Source organism: Seriola aureovittata, chromosome 16 (assembly GCF_021018895.1).
Source record: "Seriola aureovittata isolate HTS-2021-v1 ecotype China chromosome 16, ASM2101889v1, whole genome shotgun sequence".
NCBI lineage: Eukaryota > Metazoa > Chordata > Actinopteri > Carangiformes > Carangidae > Seriola > Seriola aureovittata.
Window position 1 is genome coordinate 20485791 of NC_079379.1, and position 27765 is coordinate 20513555.

General features: G+C 40.2%; 1 long non-coding RNA gene across 1 annotated transcript in view; it reads left to right on the top strand.

Annotated features, from left to right (window-relative positions):
* The first annotated feature begins 413 nt into the window (after positions 1-413).
* Positions 414-27765, top strand: part of LOC130183321 (uncharacterized) — a 45434-nt gene continuing 18082 nt past the window's right edge. Inside the window, exons 1-2 of the long non-coding RNA XR_008829812.1 lie at positions 414-872; positions 18382-18438. This is a non-coding gene — a long non-coding RNA (uncharacterized LOC130183321). The remainder of the gene's footprint in view (positions 873-18381; positions 18439-27765) is intronic.

Sequence of the window (27765 nt, forward strand, 5' to 3'; positions counted from 1 at the left end):
TTTTTGTCTTCAATTTATGTGTTTAGTGATTTTGTCAGATGATGAGGTTATAAAATCAGGATTTTAGGAGCAGCAGAGCAGCAGCTTGGAAATGGCTTGGAAATTTGCACGTAGATTTTTAATGGGCTGTGTATCAATCACTATTTCATATTTGTTCCCTTGACTTATAACATAAACCAAACATGTATATGAGAACAGCTTTATTGTGAATTCAGCTGTATTAAAAAGTGAACAAAGAGAGTAGGATGTGATTATATCAGCTGTTTACAGGTTTAACAGGTGAACAGTTATAAACTACGTCCTCAATTTCGCACATCGTCCAGTAATACCACGTTTTTATCTAGTCTTGTTCTTATACTGCACATCTTCTACTCTATTCACCCACTGTGTGAAACCGGAGCTGAGGGCTCTTTAAGACCCCCCTCCCTCTTCTGAAGCTCAGTGTGCTCTGATTGGTCAGCTTCCCGGCAGCAACTACACGTTCTGCGTACATCTTGCTTCCTCAGCAGCTGTAAACAAACGGTAGTGGCTGTTATAATGGCGTCGGTTCTGGCTCAACAGTTTGAGCGGGAGTCCAATCTTGAAGAAGAAGATGACAGACCCGGTCCACCTCACAAGCTACAAGCTGGAACAAGAAAACAAGTGTACCCACTGCCAGGCAATCGGAAGGAGGGAAATGGCGGAGAGACATGGAGAGAAGTGTTGCAAATAAAGTCGCTGGACAGTGCAATCGACTTAACTATATTCATAACTTGGAATAATTTTGTAAAAAATAAAAAATAAAGACTTAAACAAAAAAAATCTGTGGACACTTAAGGATCTAAGGAATACAAACAATAGAAGAATGGACAGACAAGGACTTAACCTCAAAGGTAGGGAGTTCCACCGCTTCGCCTTGCTAAATTAACTATGTGGCTAAATTGGTTTTCTGAGCTAACTAGATATAGCATGTCAGTATTGCCAACCTTTTAAGCCTTTATATCTTTGTGTATGTTGCTACATTGCTTCACACTAATTTCATCAGGTCGCAGATGACTCCGCTATACATCATCAATCCACAAATAATAATGCAATACACACAGATTGTGAACCCGAGTCTCTAATTGGGTGACATGAAGTGGGATCTGCTCCCCTAAGAAATAACCGCGAAAATCCAGCTTCAGACTGAGTCACGGTTTTTGAGTGGTGGGCTCACAGTGAAATGTTTCAAACAGTGGATTGAACCTGGTAAAAGTTAATTCCAGCCACTGAATTCGTTGTGACATTCAAAGTAGATTTCTACAGGCAAGTGAGAACACAGTGTATTTTCGACATGGCTTCAAAACAAACAAAAAAAAAAACTCTTCCTGGCCTTCATTTTAAGTAGTTGTGTACTGTGCTGCTTACCAAGCCACCAGGATGGCCTCACTGAGGGACATACTGTTGTCAATAGGTCTAGGAAGTAAGGTGCAGACCCCCAGCTGAGGCATTTCAGGCAAATTAAGAATGGGTTTTGCCCTGACAGAGGTATTGTACTCCTTTTGGCATCAGCTTTGTGAATTTAGAGACCATTTACATGCACAAAAAACTATATAAGCTATACAACACACTATAGGAAAGGGAAAACTCAGAAAAGCATAGTTCTCTTAAAGCTAGATTTATAGTAGATTCGAGGAGTAGGTATCAACAGTGTAGATTCGATTTATAGTTGGCAGTCAGATTTCACCTGTTGATATCACTTCCCCAATGTTAGATGCATGTGTTGTATATAATCAGGCTCTATCATGTTTTGTATTCGCCACAGTAACTGTTTTCACAGTCTCTCATTTACTTTTACTTCAACTTATTTATTGAACTGAGTTAGATCCATATAACAGTATTTTGCTGTGTCTCGTTACTGAATAGGGGACAATCATTGTCTAATCAATTTGCTTGAGTTCATTCATTCATATGACCAGGATGAGCAGAAAGTTTTCTGTTAAATCACTTTGTTAGATGTCTAATATTGAAAAGGAGAGGACCACTGAGAGCCTTAAAGTAAAATTCAGTTCAATCTTGTTTTTAATCTTCTCTCAGGCCTAAACAATCATTACGTAAAATTAACAGGAAGTACCCTTTAAAAAACCACCTAACAGACCGGCAGTTCATACTCATGTCCTTCCTCAAGCTACATGATGAATGTACTTGATCTTTCTCACTGGCTGTGGTGTCGTGTTTGAGTCTGGCCTGCACTCGTCTGCATTTAAAAGAAACCTGCTGCACTACAAAGCAGATGGATGGACTGAGTACACGGTCATGGCTTCAGGTGTGAGCTGCCAACAAATCAGCAGCATTTGACCCATTTAGCAGTAGCACTTTAAAGACTTTCTCTCAGTTCTCTTTCTCCATCTTCTAACAGGGCTCTACTTTTTCCCACAGCTAGTGTTGTGCTTACTCTGGAGGTTTTCTGTTTAAGTCTCAAATGCCAGTTTAAACAGCCAGTTTGCAGGTAACTTCAAATCTGATTTAAATAACGCTGACCCTGTCATTTCTCTGATTTATTTCAGAGATTAGCATTAATGAGAGTAAACCAACAGAGTGAGACAGCAGAGATGTTTTTGTTTTTCTTCACTTTAATTTCTGTTTGAGGAGGAAAATAATCAATATAAAATTATTTTACAGCACCAGAGCATAAAATTGCCATAATATACTTTGTTATGCAGGATTTGTGGTGATTAGTGGTACTGACTTATCATTTAGTTCACTTACCAGGGTTCTGCTATTTCTTTGAAAACTCACTTTGATCCCAGTTTTTACTCTATAAAATATTTAGTTGCCCACCATACTCTATGATTGGAAGAGATGCATTTCTTCTTTCTTCCTCAGGTTATGATCAGAATAAAATATATTACTCTTATTTTGTTAAATTCTACTTTGCTAGCTTAAGGTTTCCAGTCATTTTGCTTTAGAGAACCAGGCAGGAGAGTTGAGTTACATTTATTAGCTGTGGACACCATTGCATCAAAATGTAAAAATGTTTTGGTCCTGATATTCAAAAATTGTGTAATGGAAATTAGAGGTGGGCGATTGGACAGTCTTATATCGTGGACGATCTCGCTTTGGCATATTATCTACTTTTCAGATGAATTGTACCGATCGTGTCATTAAAAGTTGCTGTATTTAAATATTAAATTTCAAAAGTTCAAATGCTGCTAACCAGCCCATTGTTAACTGTTAAACAGCTAGCCTGCTAACGGCAGCTGGTGACCGCGGCCTTATTCTGATCTGCAGCCTCGTCGGGTGAACAATAGCGGTGAGAAGACATCTGAAACAAGTGTCAAAGCGGCAGAAAGATATGAATCACAACTTCCGTCAGGACACTCACAATAAAATCAGAGCGGAAACAGGATACAGATAGTGATTAAGATCATTGATTGTGGTTCTATGCAAAATATTGTCATATGATCCTTTTGCCAGGTCACCCACCCCTAGTGAAAATTGCATGAACTTCAGTGTGTTCAAATGACCCAAAATAAATTTTGTCCAAAAAGCAATTACTGGATGAAATCTGTAGGAGTAGTAAATAAAAAGGGTTTTAGAGTTTGAGAAATAAAAAAGAAAAGGGTTGTGGTTTTTAGATGATGTTTTTCATTTTAACTAAGAAACAAACAGAGCCTCTTCAGTGAATATAATTACCAAACCGAAACCGAGCCCAAAGCTTTATGTAACAAAAAAGCTTGAACCTCGGTAACAGAAGTCTAACTCACGCCTACGGCGCTTTCAAAATGTCAAGACTAAGCACCTCCAGACTCATACATTATTCCTTTATTGGAACAAAGACTCCCCCACCCACTGGAATTTTGAGATTCTTACCTCCACCCTCAAGACTTTCAACTACTGTCTCTGTCAGCTGCTCCGTGCCATTAGAGTGACTGACACCACAACACATTTCTGCTGCTGTGGCTTGTTAAGTCTCATTTCTCAGGCTCAAAGAACTCATCACTAAATGTTTTTGTTAAGCCTATTTCCTAATGGATAAACTTAGTATAGTGCCAAAAAAAGATTTTGTTGTCAGTTGAAATTTACAGGCCACCATACATTAAAGCAATGCAAGGTTTGTGAGATTATCAGGTTGAAAGACTTCAGATAGACGGATAGAAACCTGTGTGTTTTTATATGCATCCCAACATCACCCAGCAGCACACAGTCTGTCACCACAGCTGAGGCACTGGTGAATAAGTCAAGAAAACACAGCAGCGATGAGGCATGTATTTGTCTTTTGGTTGTGCAGTGTTGTAATGTAGCTAATAGTCATTTAGATTATTCTGCTGAAGCCAGAAATGATTTGGATCTTTAACTGTTTTTGTAGTTAGTTGTTGTGGTGTAACTCATTGTATACGTAATACACACACAAAGCCAGGCTAGCAGTTTCTCCCTGTTCCCCATCTTTTTTGCTAAGCAAAGTGTCTTTACTGATATCTTAAAAAATGCACTATCATCGTATCTACAATACACCCAGTTTCATTGAAAGCACACAGGCCACATCAAATTTCATATATACACCAGTTAGTTACAGAGCATCGCCTGCAAAGCAAATACTGCTGGAACTGGTGGGGGTTCATGGTCTTTTCAAGGGCACACAGCGGTAGTGGAGCACCCTCACCACTGACAATTGTGACCGGATCACGATTTGCCACTTCTGCTGGACTGGAAATCTCCACAGGGTGCAGTGCGAAGCCTAGATCCACTTCATTGACTTCACAACTTTTTCAATGTGCTGCTTTTGTCAGACATCCAAATCACAATGTATATATACATATATATATATATATATATATATATACTGTATATACACTCCTGAGCTGAGCTGCCGCCGCTCCAGGAAATCAAACCTGTGACATTACTGGACTCAGTCTGAGGCGATGTGTGCGTGTTCAGGCACTTTTGCACAGCTGCTGATTTAAACACTCGGCGACAGCAGTATGTGGCAGAGGGAAACATTTGGGGCGTGAATGTCTGAGAACAGAGCCTATCCTGGAAAGATCTCGTGTCTGGTGTTTGGGATTCAGCATGTGTACTTTAATATCCCCATGTCATTCAGGTTTAGCTATATCTGCTATTTGAGGATTAGCACCTCCTGACAACGGCAAACATTGTGTTTCCTCATTTTTAGCAGATCACAGAGGGAATACCAATAAGCTTTGTTCTGGTATCTAGAGAGCGGATTCTATAGAGGAAGAGATGTGATGTCCCACCAGCTTCTGCACCCATATCTCCTTCCGCTTAATCCTGTCAACTCTCAGAGCTTCTGACTACAGAAAACAAATTTTAATCTCAAATCTATAAACTCTAATCTTTTAATTTTCAGGGAAGCAACTTTCATTGCATGATCTAAACAGGTGGATATACTATTTCATATACTTTTACACAGAGGATATAATTGAAAAATTAGTTTCATATCACCAGTCGTAGGATTTGTGTGCTAAAAGTGATATCTGCCATGAGTCAGTAGCCTGAGGCTGTTGAGAGATATTTTTTTTCTTTTTAATAGCAGTGAACGTTACTTTGGGCTGTGTCTGTGACTCAAAAGGCCAGAGAGCTTTGTTGGCCTCTGTATGGGTCTGTTAGATAGCCAGAATAAAATCATGTTTTCTCTCTGTCTGTCTCTGCAGCATTTAATATTGGCGTTTGTCAGGGAATATTAGAGCAGCTGAACACACAGGGTCATCGCTGACAGAGACGGTGCGCCTGTCTTCTCGTCTCTGTTCTGGGTGCCAAAAAAGGCTCTAGACAATGTGTCTGCACAAACTGTCTGCTCTATTCTGTTCACAGGCAAGAGCTCATCTCAAGTAAATGTGGGGGGGGGGGTCACGGAAAATCATCTTTAGAATCTGAAGTACTCTCACTGTGTTTGTGTGAGGTCTTTTCCAAACAAAACCATGTTGCCTAGGTGATCAAAACCAGTTGTTAGATAATTAGCACTTAGTTTAAGGTTTAATATCAGATATGAATTAGATCAGTCTCGCCTGAAAGTGGCACAAGGAAATCCATCCACTCAACCTGATGAAATATTCTGAGGTAGAGGCTTGGTGACACGGTGACGACTGTCAGGGCTAATTGGTAAAATACTGTAGCCGGCAAGCTATCCCCCTGGCATTTTGTTCTGAGGATTGCACATTTATTCAATAAAAAGAGGAAGAAAAGCTCTTCAAGCTAGCAAGCTTATTTAACTTAAGCTTGTTAGTTTGGTTCACACAGTTCATTCAAAAGACAGATTTGCACCATCGGCCTCATGTACCTGTTTGCAGACCAAAGAAAGGCACTGAAAGATATTGAGTTTACTGTCATAGAAAACTAAACAATCTAGCAGATGTTGACAATTGAGAGGCTGGTACCAATTAACTTTTGGTATTTCTGCTTAAAAAATTACTTAAATGATTAGTCAAATTTTAAGTGCTACCAATTAGTAGGTAGTAGGAGCCCAACAACAAATTTGTGCCCTTCGGCCTCTGGCAGGTTAATCCAGCCCTCTTACTATCCATTACAAATGTGAAAGCAGCATTAGGCTACTAACATTTTCCCACTTCTAGCTTTAATCTTTAAGGGAAAAACTACATAGAGGACTGGTGTGTTGGTCAGAGTATTGTTTAGTCTTGGCTCTTGTAACAACCCAGGAGCGGAAGTATAGCATAACTCTTATGCCGGTTTTAGCTACGTCAGACTTTGTGATTTGAATTTACCAATTTACAGAGTGCACCAAACCTGACCGAGCGCAGTCATAGCTACACCTGGTCTTATGATGCGTGTTCACGTGAATACACACAAAATGTTAATTGTTGCTTAGCAACGCACCTCACTCTAACTTCAACCCTCAAACAAGCTGAAAGAGGGTGAAAAATTGGAGAGCAATCAGCACCTGCAGGGCGAGGGAGAGCGCCGTGTTTCCTTCCGATGCTGTAGTTGAGGGGAGAGTTTCTCCATTAGCTCAAATAAGGCTTGTCTGCCAAAACGAAAGCTCTCAATCAGCTGACTGTCCGAACAGACATCCGGTGGGTTTGTCCAATCACTGATGACTCTTTCTCCCCATAATGCACTTTCGTTATTTATTCTGTAATCAAGACGCGCTGTCATCATTGTTTTTCTTCTTGGTTGTGTGATCAATATTTTTCTGCGATCGTTACCATGGATACCAGTCTGACTTTCCAACTTACACCTGCTCCATACTAGATTTAAAAGTTACACCTAGGTGCAACACATACAGGCCTTAAGTCCCTGTGGTGCATTAGTCATAACTTTAAGTTGGTCGTAACTTTCAGTTCTAAGTCAGACGTGACGTGACACCCAGGCGTACGCCCGGCTGGTGCACAACTGGACTTTTACACCCTCTTCTCTAGCTCTCACACTTTCGCTTCTCATTACATTCACACTCGTAAGTTTGCTCATTTGGTGTGTGCCAAAGGAAAAAAATGCTAAATTGCAAACATTTAAGCACAACTACCAGGCCACGGACATCATCGGAAAAAAACCTCAAAAATATCAGCACATGAACTCTGCAGTCATGCATTTTTTAAATGAAATCTTCCTAGTTCAAATTTATCCTTTGAATGCATTCGGGTGGAATTACTCCACCAGAAAACTGATATTTCTTTATGTTTCATAAGCCAAGACACTTTACATTCATAGATGGCAAATTTATTTTTATAATTTATGCATTTATTTTACACTGATTACACCTTTAGCTTTAGAGCAGCTGCAGGCTTCTTTTTATTGCCAGTGACACACCACTGTCAATAATCTGGGGTCACATGCACGATTTTATGCACAAACTGAACCACAACGGCGAACGAACGTCTAGGTGGTCGTCTGACTCCTGTTTATTAAAACTTAGCGATGCAGGACAAACAGTGGAACGAAGCAGCACACTCTGAGTGATAAGCTGGTCGTCCTTGAGCCGGAGCTGCATCTTAATACTTATTCAACTAATGAAGTCAGCATATGATTCTGACTCACTGGGTGAAACTTTGCTGGAAAGGTCAGGACCAGTTTGAAATTGCGGTCCACGACTACAAACTGCATCCAGTATGCAGTTTGACACATAACAAACAACACCAGTGGTGCCCTTGATGGTGCACAACCCAAGGAATCAATGAATAGACCTTGGCTCCATTCATTCTACCGTGGCTTTTGGCATGAAGCCTGCAGTGTCTGGTTACTCTCCACCTCCCAGTGCCTGGATGCTTCTCTATTAGCTGGACTTTATCTGAGTTGCATTCCTTTGAGTTAATTTTTTTTATTTTTTTATCAGCCTCAGCGTTCAGAAGCATCCAAATGTTAAACGCTGGTATTTTCTCTGCTTTTTTCTTTTAAGGATAGGAGGTGCTGGATGGGCAAATGAATGCAGAAGATGAGACACTGAACCACAAACAAGGTTGTGAAAAGTTTTTTTTATTTTTTTTTATTTTAATGCACCCTGTGTGGGTGGTGAGAGACAGATAATTCAGTGTGTGAGAGGCGTTCGGGTTTTTGTTTTGGGAAGCAGAGGAGGAGGAAAACTCACAGTGTTGGTCAGTTCATCTGCACTGTGGGCTGCAGCAGTGAGGAGAGCTCTCCAACTTAACCATAGGGCTTCCTAATGCTGTGAGATTACCCCATATTATCCCTTCTCAGAGGAGAGAAAAACACTATAAAAAAAATAAACCCTACAAAAACACTGAGTAACCACATAATGAGAGCATACCAGCACACACACACACACACACACACACACACACACACACACACACACACACACACACACATTGCAGCTGCTGTGGCTGTATTTTGTATGTATGGTAGACAATAATAAAACATGGCTGTGTAGGAAGGCGTCAAAGAAGATGATTACTGATGCACATGAACGTGGCGTGACGTGCATTCTGATCACATGCACACACATGCTGTGTGTGCATGTGATCGGAATGCTTGAGCGTGCATGTACAGTGACACACACACACACAGTCAAAAGTTGTCCACAGCTGCTAATGAGGAGCCAAAGGGGGCTCTCGCTCAGAAGCCAATTATCCTGTCCCTTCGGAGGAATAGTCTACGTGAGTGTGTGTGTGTGTGTGTGTGTGTGTCTCTGTCTCTGTGTGTACGCGTGTGTGCGCGTGCATGCGTGCGTGCAGATGTTTCGAGCCACAGCCTGAGCCACTCTGTTTTTCTCTATGCCAATACGACAACAGTCTTATTTACATAATCTTTCAGCTCTAATTACGTCTATACATACCACTTATGAAATGTTTCCCGCTCTTATGCGGAAAACATGGACTGTTGAACCTCACTAACCAGAGCGTATCAGCACTGTGTTATGAACAAAGATAAAATATATTTCTGAAAGAAAAGAAAAAAGACAAACCTGTGAGCTATGAAGATGGCTCTTTATTTCAAGCCTGGTCCCTTATTTTGCATCATCGCTGTCATTGGTTGTTTACCTCCTGCAGCAGATCTGTCTATTTGATGACCACAACTGCATAAATTATGAACAGTTTGGGGCATAAATACAGAAAATAATGCAATAGGGAGGCTGTCACCGCTACAAAAGGCTGAGTATTTCAGTCATGAATGTGCATTTTGCATCAGCAGTTTGTCACTATTGTATCATGCTGTAGCGATGTGTTGACTTGATACAGTAGCAGCCGATATTGTTCTATTCAGACAGGTGTGTCTGTCTGTCTGTCTGTGTGTTTGTGTGTGTGTGTGTGTGTGTGTGTGTGCATTCCACCACCGATTCTCCAAACCTCTTATAGGATAATCACACTACAAAAGGATCATTCCTTCTTCCCCTCTGTTGCACTTCTCATCCACTTAAGCTCATTTAGCCAAAGTGTTCCATGGTGAGAGCCGTCAATTTGACAGGTCTAAATGGGAATCTGTGTGAATATGGCTGTCAGTGTATGAATATATGTGTGTGTGTGTGTGTGTGTGTGTGTGTGTGTGTGTGAGAGAGAGTAGTGGTGTAAAGGCTCTGTGTGATAAGTGTAATTGTGTCACTCTGAGCATGGCCGCCTGTTTAGAGGATGAGGTACTTCACATTAATGCTCCCCTCCTATCTAAATTGCTTCCAGCTGAATCATTAGCATATTCAAAGGCCAATTTAGGCCTGACATAGAGACTCCAGTCTAACAATGTGACAGTACAGTAATGTTTCCATTGTGTGTGTGTGAGAGAGAGTTTAAACATGTGCCGCTGTTGTAAATGTATGTCGTGTGTGTGTGTGTGTGTGTGTGTGTGTGTGTGTGTTGTGTGTGTGTGTGTGTGTGTGTGCGTGCGCGTGCGCGTGTGTTTTCTGGTTATTTGTGTGTGCCCTCTGGCCTTCATGAGCATGTCAATAAGAGTTAAAGGACTACACAAGAACAGATGATTCTCCAGGGTCTACAATGACCCTTAGAGCCGAAACACAAAGTGTGTTCGAGAAAGCCTTCACAAGCTATCAGTCAAGTGTGGGTCCGTGTTTGTGTGTGCGTTACAAACATGCACTTTGGCCAAAAAAGGCAACTTTTGTTTGCCCTCTTGCGTGCGTGTGGTCGTGCAGTTTTAAATGCAAGAGGCCATGGGTGCACGCATGTGTATGAAAGTGTGTGTTAAGCCATTGGTATTCCATCACCCCGAGCAATCCGTGGCCAAACAGATCCCATCATGTTTGTGTTAGGAGACCAGATAGGCTTCTTTCCCTCCAGGCTCGCTGCATGCTGATGCGCCTTTCAGCCAGCTCGGATTGGATTACAGCATCCACTTTGTGCTTTGGACCTGTGGTGGTGGTCCCGGCTCGAGGTGGGTGTTGTTGTGGAGGTTTTTGTTTGGAAGCTTCACCCCAGAACTGATTCAGTGTTGGCCTTATACGTGCTTCAGTAGTTCAGGGACAACTGGCTTCACTGGCCTGAGAGTGGAATGTGATACACAAAGTCAGCCAGGGCTGAAACTGCCTGGTTATTATGAGACCCAGCAAAAGCAAGATGGATGCAGGATGTTAACAATGCAAGATTAAAAATATTTCAAAAACCAGCTTCACAAATCTTTCATGATGGAGAAAATGTATTTGACAGACAAACCTCAGGGACACACGTATATTGTTTTGGTGAGTGGCTGTAAACATAAGTTTAGTTTGTTTACAAGGAGCAGCAGTTTGTTTTCAGGGCTTCAGCTTAATTAATTAAAAGTAAGAATTAATTTAAACCAATTGAGAAATGCAGAAGCCAAGTGCTCACATGCATGAAATCCAGGGAACCTTAAGGTGCTCCTGGGGATTAAAAAGTTTTCCCTTTGCTCTTGGATAGACTTGAGGTCAAATGTAATTAGTCTAGCATATTAACGGTCCAGCGTTTTGTACGGTGGCCCTGAGAGGTCAACGCACTACAACTTAAGAAAACATGCAAACAGACAAAACACAATCGAATCCAGAAAATGTCTTCATCAATTTGACAACGCAAGCAGTGCAAATACGACGCAACACAACCAAAAGCAGAAACGTGGTGCAAGTAGCACAGGAGAAAACAGAAGTGTTTCCAGGGGACAATAAAAAGTGATGAACCTTGGCTGGGACGCACCTGTTGTTCAATGCTTTGTGGCATTTGAAAAAGCACTGAATGACAAATGCGCAGTGATGTATTATAATACATCCATGCCAGTGCATCACACATGGGTTCATCACTTGCAACGTGTTGTTGGTTGTGTTGTGAGTATTAGCATCACATGTAAGTGATATTTTATGAATTTACTTGTGTTTTGTGTATTTGCATGTTCTCTTAAGATGCAGTGCATATATATATATATATATATATGTGTGTGTGTGCGTTTGTGTGTTTTTAAATGTTTTAAAACAAAATAGAGACACAAACAAACAGAGAAATGTTGAAAAACTCCTTTAATTGTTCTTTTTTTTTCTTGTATTAAGACCTATCACTGCGATAAGCCAATGAACTTTTAGATTGTAGCTGCCTTTTGCACTAAAAGATCATCCATGGCAAAAAACTGGAGTATCAAAATGGATATCGCAACAAGAAGAATTAAAAGGAAAGAGAGTCAAGAGACAGATGGTGAATCAACGGGTAATCTCTCCCCTCAGTTCAATCCTGAATGTTTGATCATTATCATTAAAATAAAAAGAGCTCTGAGAACACATTCTTTTGCCTCTGTATCATTATGGGGATGTGGGCCACCAACATTTTTGAGATTTTCAAGTGGGCCGTGAGCTGCAAAAATTTGGGAACCACTGCTCCGAAGAAATGCTTCTTCTTTCTCGCTTTCTGAAATAAAGTCAACAATAAGTAATGTGAGAGAATTTTTTTTTGGGGTGGAGCAGCAGGTAAATGTGTTCACCTATGAATTTCCCAGCTGGTGTATTGAATTTCTCCATTCTCCTTTACTGATGAGACAGCTCACACTTTCTGCAGACACTGGCAGAACCTGGAGGGAGATTATGACCTATACTGTACTTTTTCGAGAAAAAGAAAAAAACACCCTCATATCCCCATTGTCACAGATCTATAAATGATTATAAGGACCAAATGTGTGACTCGTAAAGTATTTGACTGCTTTTTCGCAATGAGGTTTACTTTATAGGAGAGCTATAAAATGTTACAGTAGTGCCGCGTCTGCAACAAACAAGCCATATTCCTGGTAAGCTATTCAGGCCTTTAAGTGATGTATTCACACTATCTTGTGTCAGTATGGAGAGAAGAAGCTGTCATGCTGATCACCCTAAACAATCCTCCTTTGGCCGCTGTCATGTCTCATTGCACACTGAAACGTTGCAGAGGCTGTGTGTGTGTCAGTGTGCATGTGTGCAGTTTGCAGTTTTTGCAAAAATAGATGAGAGGTCGAGCATTGCTCAAATGCTTTGTTGACCTTGTTAAGCTCTTTCCTCTGCTCTGCCTCTGACTCTGTCTCTGTCCTTTTGTCTCTTGCTGTTCCACCACGCTGACGCAGAGAGGAAAAGACAGTTTCCACTGGGTGTTTTCCTCTAATGGACGTTGTGTCCTACCCCCAGAAGCTCTACAGATTTACACTGGTAATAGGCTCCTGCTCTGCAACCCACATTTCATTTTTGACTCCGGCTTTAATCTGACTGTCTACCTGTCTCATCTGGCCCTCGACTCCAGCTCGGTCATTTTCTTATGATAGCCGTTAGCTCCTTTGGTTTGGTTTCCCGTGCACACAGCAAGGGAGGCTGGGATTTCTGTTTAACAAGTGTTTATTTGTGCTCACCGAGGAGCCCAGCTAGGAAAACAGAAGGCATTGCGCAGGCCTCCTGGGAGGAGCTGAGCTTGCCAGATACAAGAATCACAAATCAGTGATGGAGAGGGATAATGTTGATGCCATAGATCTTTTCAGGCTTTTGCTCAGGGCCAGAGGTTTGGAGTCTGCTTCATCTGAAAAGATAAGAAATGAGCTTTGAAACTCTCCCTGTGAAAATAAGGTAATGTGTTGGCTGTCCACCAAACAGATGCTGACTGTAAATGAATCTTAACATGTATAGGTACTAAACATCCCTTTGGTTGGTAACCACAGAGATACGGCTGTGTTACTCCTTACATGATGCTGTAGTGCAGCATCTCGGCGCTGCTTATTCAGATGAAGCATCAAACACACTGGATATCTTTGAAAAGTGGCAAACCTTCTTCTGTGTTTGCCATGCTAGTGGCAGATGGATGTTAGTGTTATTTAGTCAGTCCACCACTTTCTTCCGGACTGAAATATCTTAACTACTTATGAATGGATTTCCATGAAATGTTGTGCAGACATTCACGATCCCCAGAGGATGACTCCTAATGACTTTGCTGTTGACTTTTCCTCTGGCATCACCATGAGGTTTGCATTTTGAGCTTCAAGTGAGATCTTGACAATTACACATTGGATTGTCATGAAATTCATTACAGACGGATATAATAACGTTGTTTAGTCTAAGTCACAAGATGTAAGTTGTGGGTATAAATCCTGCCATTGGGTGTTGATTCCAGTTGGCATTCTCCTTCCTTTCTGCTTCTCCTGCCTGTTATCGTTTTCAAAATCCCCTTCGCTATGGGAAACAACAACAACCTCCGACTTAGCAACCTACACGCTGAAAATGGCAAGTTTTAATAAAGATCCGGATCGTCCAGCTACACAGTCGACATATGTCTTTGCAGTGCTCGCCTACACATGTGCAAATGTTTCCCCAAAACAAGTTCCCCTCCGACACTATTTTGCCGCGGCACTGTCGCTGTCAGCAGTGCCTAAAACGATTGTGATTGGTTTAAAGAAATGTATGGGTTTTTTTTCCCCCTTTAGCAGAATAATGGGTGGAGCCAGGTGCTGTGGAGATAGGACTGACAATTTCGAGAATATAACTTGCAGAAATAATGACATTCTCATCAGCCTCAGCTATACTTTGTGTTTCATGATAATTAGCAAATATTAGCACATTAACATGCTAAACTAAAGTTGTGAACATCGTAAACATTAAACTTCAGCATGTTAGCATTGTCATTTTAAGTATAGTAGCATGCTGGTGTTAGCATTTAGCTCAAAGCATCACTGTGCCTAAGTACAGCCTCACATGTGCTAGTGCAGCTGTAGATTCTTGGTCTTGTTAACACGTGTTATACATCAGCAGCGCTCTCTGACCCACATCCTGTGTGTCATATGTAACTGTAATTGCTGGTTTCAGTTAGTGGAGGAAGTTCTTTGAGAGAAACTGTCTGCTCACCTCAGGTCACTGTCACTTAGCAACAAGGAACAAGTCAAAACCCTTGTGGTCACCATTGACCATGACCTGAACTTCAAGAGTCTCAAAGAGCTTCATTCCAAAACAAAGAAATGTTTTACATCATAAGAGACATTATTGGATGGTGGACAAACCACAAGCAGAGTTTGGTAAGGGAAGCCTGTGAGAGCATCACTGCTTCTGAGTCAGTGGACAGCCAAAATTAATTCCTTAAATACACAGTGGACATTACGGATACCTTCATGACACATTGTCAGTGTCAGAGGGGATTAGTGTGAGGTGTGAGTCAATCTATAAGGAAATGCAGCAAAGTGAGGCAGCTGCACTTCTCCTGCAGGAGAAGCACTGATAGACTGAGCCACCGGGAGCCGACTGATAGTATTCTGTGCACCGGTTTCCCCACAGCCAGTCACTGTGCTGCAGTGAGTCTCACTGTGGACTGATGGACTGTGCTGCTGATGCCGACATAGGGTGATCGCAAACTTTTAGTCAAAGATTAACTGAAGGAAAAACATTTCCATTTCCAACTGAGAGAAGGCGGGACTGTGTTTCAGTATGTACATGAAACAGTACTTCAGTTGCTGTGGATGAACATGATAATGAATAACAGGCTGGTGATGCAGACTGCATACAAATGAACCACTGTTTGGCGTGAAACACTACGTCTAATTCATACTGGTACATGAAGATACAATGGGACAGGCTTTTTTTCTGAGAAGGAGAATACAGATTTCTCTTTTAAAAAAGATTTTTTCACTAAAGTTTGTTATACTTGCATGGAAAGCACAGACCGCCAGGAACAAGCTGAACGTCTTCATAATTAGCGGGAAAAAGTTTCCATGAGTCACCAATCATCATCCAAAGAGGCAATACACAGTACACTGCTGCTTGGACTGCAAACACACTCATCATAAAAAGAAAAGAAAAAAAACAGCTGAATTATTTAATGTGGTAAGGAGGGTCGGAAATCACGATAACACACAGGGCCTACCAAACACAGACAGACAGTATGAGCAGAGAGAAATGTTGATGCTCACCAACAGGGATAGGCAACCACATTAAAACAGGGCGGCTGCAAAAACCGGCAGCTTAAAAAGACTGCTACTGAACTACTAGACAAATAATACACACTGGAGCAATACAAAAGAGGCAGCGCTTTATTTTAGGAGCCCCAGTTTCCTAATAATTTCCTAAAGTGTGTATTGTCACTCCCCTCACCCTGTTGTGCTGAGCTTGTTGTTTCCACCTGGTGGGGTGAGTGGTCAGAGCCTAGATGTCTGGTATCAGGGCATATTCAACACAAAATTTAATTTGTCCACAAATTGACTTTGGTTTAATTGGATCTTGCGGGAAATATCTAAATATATGATGTTTTATTACTCCGGACTGTTGAGACGAATTGTGTCAGTAAATCATTTTTAATGATATGTCAGTGAATCATGTATGATCATCGTTATCAGTTGATTAAAGATACAATCAGTTATTGTTACCATGTTGAGAGTGGACTGAAGTATAATGAGGTTTGGAGCAGAGCCATATATGAATATGTTTGATGTGCTGTATTTTGATGATACACCAGTAAGAAAAATGAGACACCATTGTTATTAGCCAAGATGAAAAATACCCCAACTTCAGAAGTAATGGTGTCTAGGTCCAGCAGTTTGACGTAATGATACCTGGGTGCCCAGGTTGGGTCCACAGTGGGTGGAGTGAGCAAGAACATAAGCGTTGATGCACAGAAGACGAGAGAGTTCAGTTCACTCGTGGCACTGAACTTGTTTTGTTTTTTTTGCTCGGTTTAGATTTTTATTTTTGCAATAAAACCCACGTTGCATTGAACTCAGTCGGACCGCTCATGTTTTAACAGAGTCTACAAATCGTGTGGTGGAGGATCTGAACTCCTCTGACCCAGGTGAAGATTTCTCTCCCACAATCTCTGTCAGTTTTTCCGCTCGTTAAGACATTTCGAAGCTCTTACAAGCAAATTCTCTGGAATTCAACAACTGCTTATTAACACAACACAACCAAATGCAATAACAACATATAGTTAAGGAATATATATGAAACATTTTAGAAATGGTAACAATTTGATATATTGACATATAGCCTAAATATGTCTAGCCCATTTAAATATGTACGTTAATGCATATAAGCTTAAATTGTAGGTATTTGCTCATATGTTACATAATTATTTATCCATCCCAAAGCCTGTCAATATACATTATATACAGTGGGAGACTTTCCCAGAATGGGAAGATAAACGTGTTTAAAATAAATGAGAAATTCACAAGAAAAACATATATAAGCATATAGAATTTTAATATGTATGTTTTTTTTTAATAAACATGCATATATAAATTAAATATGTACTGTTAAGATACAGTACATGATATCCTATAAAAATGTATCATATAGTTATTATGTACATATAGGCTACAAACTTTATTATGGGATATATATCTATATCTTAATATATATCCATAGGTTGTGTATATGAGATAATGATATTGTATATTCCCTTATAGGTGACATATATATATATATATATAGCAACATCACATATAGGGACATATGTCATATATAACATTACTGTATAGGTCTCTCAGAATATGGTCTCTGTTTCCTTTCAAGTATTTCTTTGTAAGAAATTTCCCTCGGAATTATTGGGAAAATACATAATCTACTCTCACATTAAAGCCAAAGGATGTCCTCACCCTTCGTTTTGTGAACGACTTGCCGTAATGGTAGATATGTAAGTGTGTGGCAGACCTCTACTGGGAGTCATTAGGCCTGATAATTTCACCACATGGTCATATAATAAACAGCAAACAGTGAAGGCCCCAAGGATGTAAATACTATTCCCTCATAAATTTCCGCATATTCCAAGATGATAATGGCCTGCTAGATATTGTGAAACAAATTCAACAGTGGTTTCATGAACAGCAGGGGAAGTCAAATACCTCTCTATAGTCTCAATTACCTTAATCGAAAGTCAATTTACACAGCCTTCAACAGGGAAGTGAAGACATTCTCTTTTCTCCAACGTTCGATATTGAACTAAATGCATTTCAGCACAAGGAAATGATGATCTTGACTTCCCGGATATAAAAGGACCAAAAATAATCAATGGTAACTAATCAATCTAGTGACAAATTACAGAAATCTCTAATTTTGTTCAATGAACATTAGAACAATAAGATGCTGGATTAAGTTTATTTGGTTTAATACATTCAATAAACATCTAATGACAGTCAAATTAACTTAATATTGTCTAATTAAGTTCACGTCTTAGTAGCATACTTTAAAAAGTGCGAGAGTTCCAGTTGTAGCAGTTGAACAGTTGTTGTTTGCTACCTAGATCATTCTAGTCAGGTTAGCTTGTGATGTTGTTAAGATGTTTTATTATTATGTGCCTGCTGGGTGATACAGGACAAAAACAATCTCTACATTTGATATAAAAATTCTCAATTAAGGTTGGAAATCGTGGGATTTAAAAAGAGTTTGTCTGACTTTTTTTGAGGGATCAGATTTATTCATAAAGTCTTGTTTTTATTACAGTATATGCTAAATAAGGTTTAAATGGATGATTGCATCTTTTATGTTCTGAAGTCCTTAGAATGCTTCAAAAATATTTCAAAAGAGGAGCTGCTTATGTCCTTATTTTTCCTTATGTGTTTTCATAGGGATGGCAGAATCCACCTCAGGCCAGAACCATACCTTGCCGAAACCAGCAAGAAACGGTAAGTCATGCGCATGACGCCAACCCATACGTATATAGTTCTCAAAATGACTCTGAGCTTGTAAAGTGTCCTTAACAAATAATTCCAATGTTTGTAGTTGTAAATCAACATGTGTTAACCTGTAAAATAAATCTGCATGACAAATTCAATTTCTGCATGTGGAAAAATTATACATGTGTAGAAGAGATTTGTATTTTGTTAAAGTCTGAATCTAAACTATGAAAAAATGATAAGTGCTGAAGTTAAACAAAAATATGTAAAAGGAAGCAATGGTTTTGTCAACAGCTGTGTCCTGATACAGAGAAGAAAACTGTGAAATGCTGTGCCTCAAAAGTTCCCACAGACTGAAGTTACAAGGGTCAGAATTTGCAGTTGTCGGTGTCACACACTGGGAGCGTTGCTTGCTGAGTTTTACAGTTTTCTGCTGTGTCTGCACATAGACATCCACTAAAGCAATTCTTCTTTCCCTGCATCTTTGTTTAACATCACCACTGAGCATTTGTCTTTTAACAAATACAAATCTCTTTGACGCAAGCACAGTTTTTTTTCAGATGGACAAACTTGAATTTTTCATGCAGATTTATTTTTACAGGTTTACAAAGGTTGATTTACAACTATGAACATTGGAATTATTTGTAAACGTTACTTTACAAGCTCAAAATCATTTTGACCCTAATTTGTGCGGGGGCTAAGTCAGGGGCTTTGGCCGGTCGTGAGCTTCAAAAGGCTTTTTGAGGGACAGCTGCAGGGACTGAGGTCAGAGTCAGGATGAGTCTCTATGACATGAATGAAACTGAAAGTGACATCCTTTGTACAGATTGAAATGTGAGGAGTGAAGTACACGCACCAAGCTGCAAGCACATTCAAAATTTCTCCAGGACTTTTCTTGTTTTTATTTATTTTATTATCTATATTTTTTCCCTACACATACTCCAAGCCAAATGTTTCCTGAAATGGTGGCCCTTCAGCAGCAGGCTTACCAGACCTTCATCATCACGTTTACAAAGATAAACCCAACCTTCAATGTCATAGTTATAATAAGTACGTGGCTAGGCTTATAGGAAATGGCAGTTTGGTTTGGTTTGGGGACAAAAAACTACTTGGCTACGTTTAGGAAAAGATTGTGGTTAAAATAGATACTCCCTTAAGGTTAGAGGACCTTTGTTGTCATGGGGAGAATAATAAACATGCAGTTAAAGTCCTGTATTTTGTCTACCCAACTACTCATCCACCCTCGTTAGCTCTCCTGAAGTGCTGACGTCAAAGTAAAACCATGGGGTTCACACATCCTCCAACTTGAAAAAATACGTTAGCTAGCCCGATAAGAAGACACAAGGTGTAAAAAAAAATCCGCTGACAGTAGAGGCTTCCCACACCTCCAGCTCCCGACCAAGCTAACACAAACTAAACTAACTAAACTAACTTAAACTAAATTTAAAGAATCCGTTACACTACTCATAACTGAAAAACGTAATCACATTATTGTGACGCTTTCCTAAATAATGCCTCACACTGACCTTAACTAATTATTTAACATCACACAACACTACTGTCTTGCTCTAAGTGTGTATTTAAGTTCATTTTAAATAACTTTAAAGAAATGCTGGACTTTTAGACATTTACTTTATATTTGAGACTATGCAGTTTTCTATGGCTCACTACTGGCATACTGACATTTTGTTTTCTGTTATTGACACTATATTAAAAATTGAGTTAGCATAAGAGAAAACGTGTCAAACTGTGACCAGAAACTGGGGAATGGACAGAACTTTAGGTTTTATATATTCATCTAGCTTTAACTATGATGGTGACAAAAAAAACAAAAAACAAAACAATTTCAGGTGCAAGTTGTTTTCACAAAGGTAAAGCTTCAAGGTTGAACGTAGTCCATGAAAATAGTGATGACAACTACAACTGTGAGTGTGATGGCAGTTTTCTTTTCTTTGTTACAGTGATGATAGTTCATGGCTCCCTTTGCTGCATTGTTCTGTTCTCCTGGTGACGCTGCCTTGCTCTCTTCTGTATTAGGTGTAGCTTCCGTGACAAAACCCCACCCACACACTCCTGTCTTTCCGTCCTGAAAACGTTGCGTATACATGAACATGGACGCCACTGCTAATGAAAGTTTCTGTATTTCTGTCTTGTATCGTTTTCTTCTCTGTAGCTGTAAGACGCCGGTCTTTTCTTTGTTCCACCACATTCACTTTCACATTTTATGTCTACCTGCTCCTCTGGCTTTCTCTTTCTTTTATAGATTGCTACTCTTTCCCTCTTTGTTTTTTCCTAACTCGCCAATGAACTCACAGACACATGCTTGCACACACAGACACACACACACACACACACACACACACACGCACATGCACGGCTCTTTTCCTGGCTCTCAGTTTATGCAAAGTGTAAAACAAGAGATAATGGCAGCATTTCATAAATAATGCAAAAGAAAAGTGAGGTGCCTCCGTGTGTGCATATGTCGTATGTGTTGATTGTGTGTGTGCGTGTGTGGTGTGTGTGTCCATATCATGCGTGAGTGAGACTGCCCTGTCAGCACTGACACTCCTCCTCCCCAGTGCCCCCCTGACATCGAAAAGAGACCCCAAGATACAGGTTTAATCCCCCCTCTCTCCCTCCCCCCTGTCTTTCTTTCTCTCTTACTTATACACACACACACGCACGCACGCACACACACACATGCATTGCTCAGACACCCTCCATCAGGTTTTAATCTCAGCAGCAGTGCTCTTGCAGTGTGCTCCTCCTTCCCCACTGGCTGAGAGAGAGGAAAAATATAGAGGAGACAAATGACTCATTTTATGGTGCAGGAAAATTACCGCCTAAGAGATATTACACGGTGTATGTATACATTTATTGTAGGAGGAGATGAGATTTAGAGCGCATTTGTGAGAGAATAACAAATAATAGGAGAGGAAGAGAAAAAGTGTGCATGTGTGGCTGTTTTGCAAATCAGAGTCTTGGCTGAATAACAGTTGTTCAGAGTCTTGTACAGATGGCATGACATACATTGCATGAATGTATAGTGTATATGGTCCCACATGCCTCCAGGACACATTCTTGCTCGAATTGATCGAGAACAGAGGAGGAGGAGGAGGAGGATGAGGAGGAAGCGACATCTGAAAATCTTTTGCTTCATGTGACGTGTCTGCTCGCTCTGTGAGGAAAAATGCACTTTAGCAGCTTCTTGGTTCGCTGGCTTGGCCCAGGAGGGGAGATATTACGGGTGGTGATGTGGGACCTTTTTTGCGATCAAGTCTGTTCTCAATGTGTTTGCTTGGGCCAACCCAGAAGGTTGCACAGATGCTTCGTGCAAGCAAAACAGAAATGAAGAATGATGCAATGATTCAGTTAGCAAGTGGATGTTTACTCTTGTATTTTAGTCTAGTCTAAAAAAAAACATATATCTGATGTTTAAGCACCTTTCCGTTGCACAGATAATTAGACTGATATACAGAGGTTGGAGTCTCAACTCTTTAACTTCAAGTCCCAGGTTACTGTTCGAGAATCAAGCAAGTCAAGTCAAAATTCTGATGATCACATTCAAATCAGTGAAAGACAGTGGTCATGAAGAGTTTAGTTTTACTTTCAACATTCAACTGCTTACACCTTATAAATCTTACTGATATTTGACATTTTGTGTGGGATCTGTGCACTGCAGCCACCCACAATTATTATTTTTAGTCTTCTTCTTATTGTTATCTCCACCAAGGAGGTTATGTTTTCAACTTTGTCTGTTTATTTGTCAGGAAAAAGTACTGAAATGATTTGCACCAAACTTGGTGGAGGGATGGAGCATAGGTTAGAGAAGAACTCATTAAATTTTGGTGCAGACCCAGGAATTCTTTTTATCGCTGTCTTTAACGTGTAGGATTGTTTGGCCTTGGTGGAGGTATGTGCTCTACTGAGTGCCATTCTAGCTATTAATATTACTATACCTCTCTATGAGGAACTTGTCCTGTACTATGATCTCTTTCTCTCTCTCTTTTTCTCTTCTCCTGCAATCCAATTTGATTTATTTATTTATTTTTTGAATTTTGAATTTTTCAGATTCATTTGAACAATATTACAGAACAAAACAGTTTCCTTTCCCATCCCCCAGAAAAAAAAAAGTCAATGCATAGAGTTAAACATAGACATTAGGCTTTCAACGGTATCTCCTTAAAAGAGTCTTTGGTTAACCACAGACGGCTTGTTATGTCGGTGTCAGTGATCTCCCTATATACTCTGCCAGATTCTCAGATAGCTGTTTTATCCTTTTGTTTAGCTATATGTGATCTTTTCAAGAAGAACAGAACTATTAATTTTTGACAACCATCTATCAATGAGGGGAGGGGACTCAGATGCAATCCAAATTTTTAGTGTTTATAGTCTGACGCCTCTGGGGTTAAAGTTTGGTTGAGTTTAGACAACTAAACCTTCTTCATCAAGGTTGGGGAAAGATTATAGTCATGGTTAAAAGAAACATTAACTGTAGGTGGCACAGCCCCTCGGACAATTCAGCACCTCAAATATTCAGTGGGTGGGTGGGTGTGTAGCAAGTTACATTTTCACACAGGAGAACACACAGCGTCCTGTCACAGACCTGTGATTAATCTTCTCCTTGTTATTAGCAGTAACCACAGTGTCTCCCCAACCTTAAAGCAATAATGTGACATTACTTGTTTTCTTGCCAAGAGTTAGATGACAGGATCAACACCCCCTCACTATCTGACTGTTAAATACGAGGCTACAGCTAGCAGTTAGCTTAGTTAGCTTAGCTTAGAGTAAACACTTGAGCAGAGGAAGAGGGGGTAGTATCTATTTTCTCTCTCGGGAGCGAACATATTTCCAACTGTTGTTTTTTAACTGCCATAATCATGATCTTTCCCAAACTTTACCTCACTGTAGTTGCCACGCACAGAGTGTTCTTGTTCTCGTTTGGAGAATGTGGTTTACATCCCAGTCCTATTGTCAGTGTTGAAGTCAGACGCTTCCTACTCCGAATTACTCATCACCTGCTGTTGCAATGTCCTGCTACTTTTGCTTCTGAGAAACAGGATAGGGATTATTTGAAGAACATAAACCTAGATAACTTTAAGCATTTTTTTAACAACAAATTGCTGTTGTTTTTCTGGTGAGGGCGCTGTCAGTATTTTAATGCAGCTTTCATCACATTTGAACTTGTGGAAATGTGTTTCCTGCATCAGCGCGGTCTCTAAATTTCTCCAGGAGACTTGTAGATCAAAGTTAAACTTAGTTGCGTATTTCCACATATTTCCAGCCAACAGAAACAGAATATTGATGTTGTGTTATTGGAGTCATGTCATGGAGTCATTATTTGAGTGATGTGCTATGATCCAGATTTATATAATATTACATTACCACTCTGCTATATGTTGTATCTCTATTGAGCTGTTTGATTATTATTCATTAGCTTGCGCCACATTTACTGAACTAAGCACAAATGTGACGGTACCTTTGATTTGTTTCCAAATTTACATTGTTATTGCTTCAGTCACATTGAAGCATTTTTAATAACACTGTGATGAAAAAGCTCCTTATTTTCTCCTTGTTTTACACAGCTGTTATACCTGCTACCCCTTTTTTTACTCATCTTTACTCAATCAATTACCAGCCTTCAACAGTTTCCATTCAGTTCATGTGAGAAAATTTGATCTTGATTTATTTATATGATGATGTGGTAATGTAACTGCAGCAGTAGTCGATGGCTGTCACTGGCTGTCATGTTTCTATCTCAATATTTTGATGTACTGCTACATAATACACACCAGTTCCTGTTGTGAAAGCATAAAAATTCCACTAAAAGCCATATTTTGCGCTGCGGTTTTCTGATGATTAATTTGACTCAGAAACCACACCATCCTGCCTCAGCAGGCGCGGCGAGGAGCTCAAATGAACAGGTCCCGACCTCCCAATCTTCCAGTCAGGGAGAAAGAATGCGCTACAAGGTTCCTTTTGAATTCATTTATCTGTGTGACTTTCTGAGTTTTCTTTTGCAGAACTAAATGAAAAAAAAAAAAAAAAAGACTGTGAAGAAATATATCTCTGAGCGGAGAAAAAGCCTTTTGAAAAGTTTATTTCCAGAGTGAAGCGGAGCGAGTTGGGGGTGGTTTCATGTTCCTGTTCTTAGTTTTTCAATTCGCACACTGGACTTTGCTTGTACAAACAACAACGTGGTTTGAGCTGCTCGCGAGACGGATGTCATGGTCTGTACATCTGAATGACAGGAAGGCTGCTTATCATGTTCCTCATCGCCAGGCTACTGACATCTGTCACCTTAAGTCTTTCTCCTTCCCTCTCTCTCTCTCCACCGCCCTAACACACACCTATACACACCCGCACACATGCACACACTGTTCTGCTAACGCCGAGTCCCCACTTCCAAAGCATCTCTGCCACTTATCTCTCTCATCACTCAAACTGTTCGCAGTAGCACTCCTGCTTCCTCTGCGGCACAGGGGAATGAAAAGAAGGAGACGGGCGAGAAGGGAAAGGGAAGAGAGGGGACGATTCATTCATTCGGGAGGGCTCATATGTTCTGAAAGGTGCTGCTTTGGCAGCAAAAACTTTCCTCTGACACATGTCCAATTGATACTTTGAAAGGGCTGCCCACTCAGCAGAAGTGATGGGACAATTCTCCTCGTCTGCAGATTGGGAGATGAGAGTGTGATGTTAAGGAAGAGAGAGCGGCGGAAGTGCTGCCGCCGACTGAAAACTCAAGATATCACCTGCAGCTGTTTTCGTGGGTTGTTTTATCGATTTTTATCCACTTCCTCCTCATCATCATCAATGTCGCCCGCAATGTCAGCCCCCACCATCATCATCATCATCATTATTTACACAAGTGCCATTCATCATCATCATCATTATCTCCTTCATAATCACTGCTCATCAGCATGTGTAGCAACTGAATGTACAAATACTATAGTCAATAAAGTTTTACTGTACATGTACAAATAGTGGTTCAGATAAAGTTTTACTGAACATTCAAACCTGACGTTAAAGACTCTCAAAGTCACAGCTGTGCACGGCCCAGATCACTGACATGCTAATGCATAAACAATAACACAATGGTGCAATTAAATGATATGTTTTAAATGAATGAGTGGGGAAACATAATGCATGATGCAGGTTGTTCCGCAGACGGCGTGAGGGATCACTGAATGATCTGACTGAGGATGAATGCTTCAGTAATGACCTACTACAAAAGAGCTTAATTTGTGAATCCCTGTAAAAGCATTAGACATCAGATGCACTGGTCTCTGACAGAAGACACAAATTTCACTCACTGTTAATGAAGTTCCAAAAGACGATCACACAACACTCCAAATATCAATAAACGTCACCACGCTGGGCTTTTGTCAAAATCCAGTTATTACAACGAGCACAGAAGTTATATTAGTCAAAAAGTGACAGATTATAGTTGGCTGTATTAGCTGTGTTGAGTCGTGGCAGTCTTGTACACAGCTGTGACATGAATGGTTACACAATATGCACATCTGTAAGACTGTAGCTGGCTCCGGCAGCCATTTAGGGAATTTAACAGTCACATCTACAGAAGAGACAGACTGCACACTGATCTGTGTTTTATCTCTATGTGTTGGTTACATCATTAGTTAGTATTTAGATTATTAGATTATTTTGATATTATTTTGATGACACCACAAGAGTCGACAGAACAGTGTGTGGATCTTACACATTTCAGTCTGTCCCTGTCATGAACTCCGGGAGTTAACACTGATGTAAGCTAGTTAACACACTGTGAAGACCAGGCTGAGTGTCAAGAAACACCAACAACAAAAGCAAATGAATGACTCTTTGATATAAGGCTTTAATCGCAGTCGGAAATAATTTAAATTGTGAATGATTTATTTTTTTAATTTATTTTATGTAACCTTTACTTAACCAGGCAACTCATTTAGGAACAGATCCTGGCAAAAAGCAAGCTTGTTGCCGTTGGGGCTAAAAAAGAGAGAACAGAGAAAAGAGAACAGCAGGATACATCTAAAAAATTACTAACGTACAATCGCAACAGGCATTACATAAATAACATGTCGTCAATCACACAGCAGGCAGGCAGCGCAACAACAACAGCATCAGACAATACAACAACAGAACTAGAGTAGCATGCACAAGCAGGAGCCAAGTTTGGACATATTAGTGGGTTGAGAAACAGCTACATATATCAGTGAGAAAGTCCTTAAAAGCTGACCTGGGGATAAAACTGTCCAGTTTTAGTGTTGCAGCAGCCTGGAATGATGACAGACTGAACACAGTATTTGTTTTGCCAACTTTATCGCCTTTGTCCCCGAGCTTGAAAAAAAAGTTCATGTTTCAGGGAACACAAAAATTCCTGCCTGTGCCTCTATGAAACAGAACTACAGTAGATACTATAATACCTAAGTGTGTTTCCATTAGAGCTAACTGCCTTCTTTTGTTATCACTCAAGCAGCTAGAGCGGATGCATTGATATTAATATATTTCCAAAAGAATTAGGCCACTGCAGCAGAATGAAGCCACTAATACTGGTGTTCTAAGATGTTATTTTAGTTGCACAATTTAAAATGTGCTTTAATAATCCTCTGGACACGACAGAAAATTATTCTGAAGTTTCGAATGATTTCACTGTTGAACTGTTGTGGCTACTTTAGTTCATGTTGCGCAGCAGAGTTTCTTTAAAATGCAGTTTCAAGTCCCAGAAATGGTGATAAAAAACACAAAAACATGAACAATATGTTTGTTATCTTTCAAGCTTGGACACACATAATCTCTCCTACAGAAGTTACACATACCCAAAACGAGCCACAGTCCACCGGGCAGCTCTGGTTTCCTGGCTGCTCTGGAACTGACTGTAATAAAGGCCGGGAAAAAAATTGCTCAGGAAAAAGAAAGATAGTTTGATAGTAACTCAGTCTTTGTCTTTCATTTATATGTGTGGTGATTTTGTCATTAAGCATTTTCTGATGTGGTCTGCATTGTCTCTTCTCATCACCTACACCTATATTTTCAGCTTTACTCTTGTCACATTCGAGTGTGGCAGCGCTACAGGAAAAGCCTAAACTATTGTAACTCAAACAAACAAGTTGAACCCACCACACGTGGATTAAACTGCATGACAGTCACTTTCCCAGCTTTCTTACCAGCAGCCTCTGCAGCAGGAACTGTGTAATCCAGTGTGAATGCAGCATATTTTTCAATGGACGTGGTGAACCCACATATTTTCTCCAGAGGCACTGATGTGTGCAAATAGTTATTTATTATTTCAAACTTTGGTTTTCCTCTGCTGACATTTTAAACAGGATGACCTTAAGC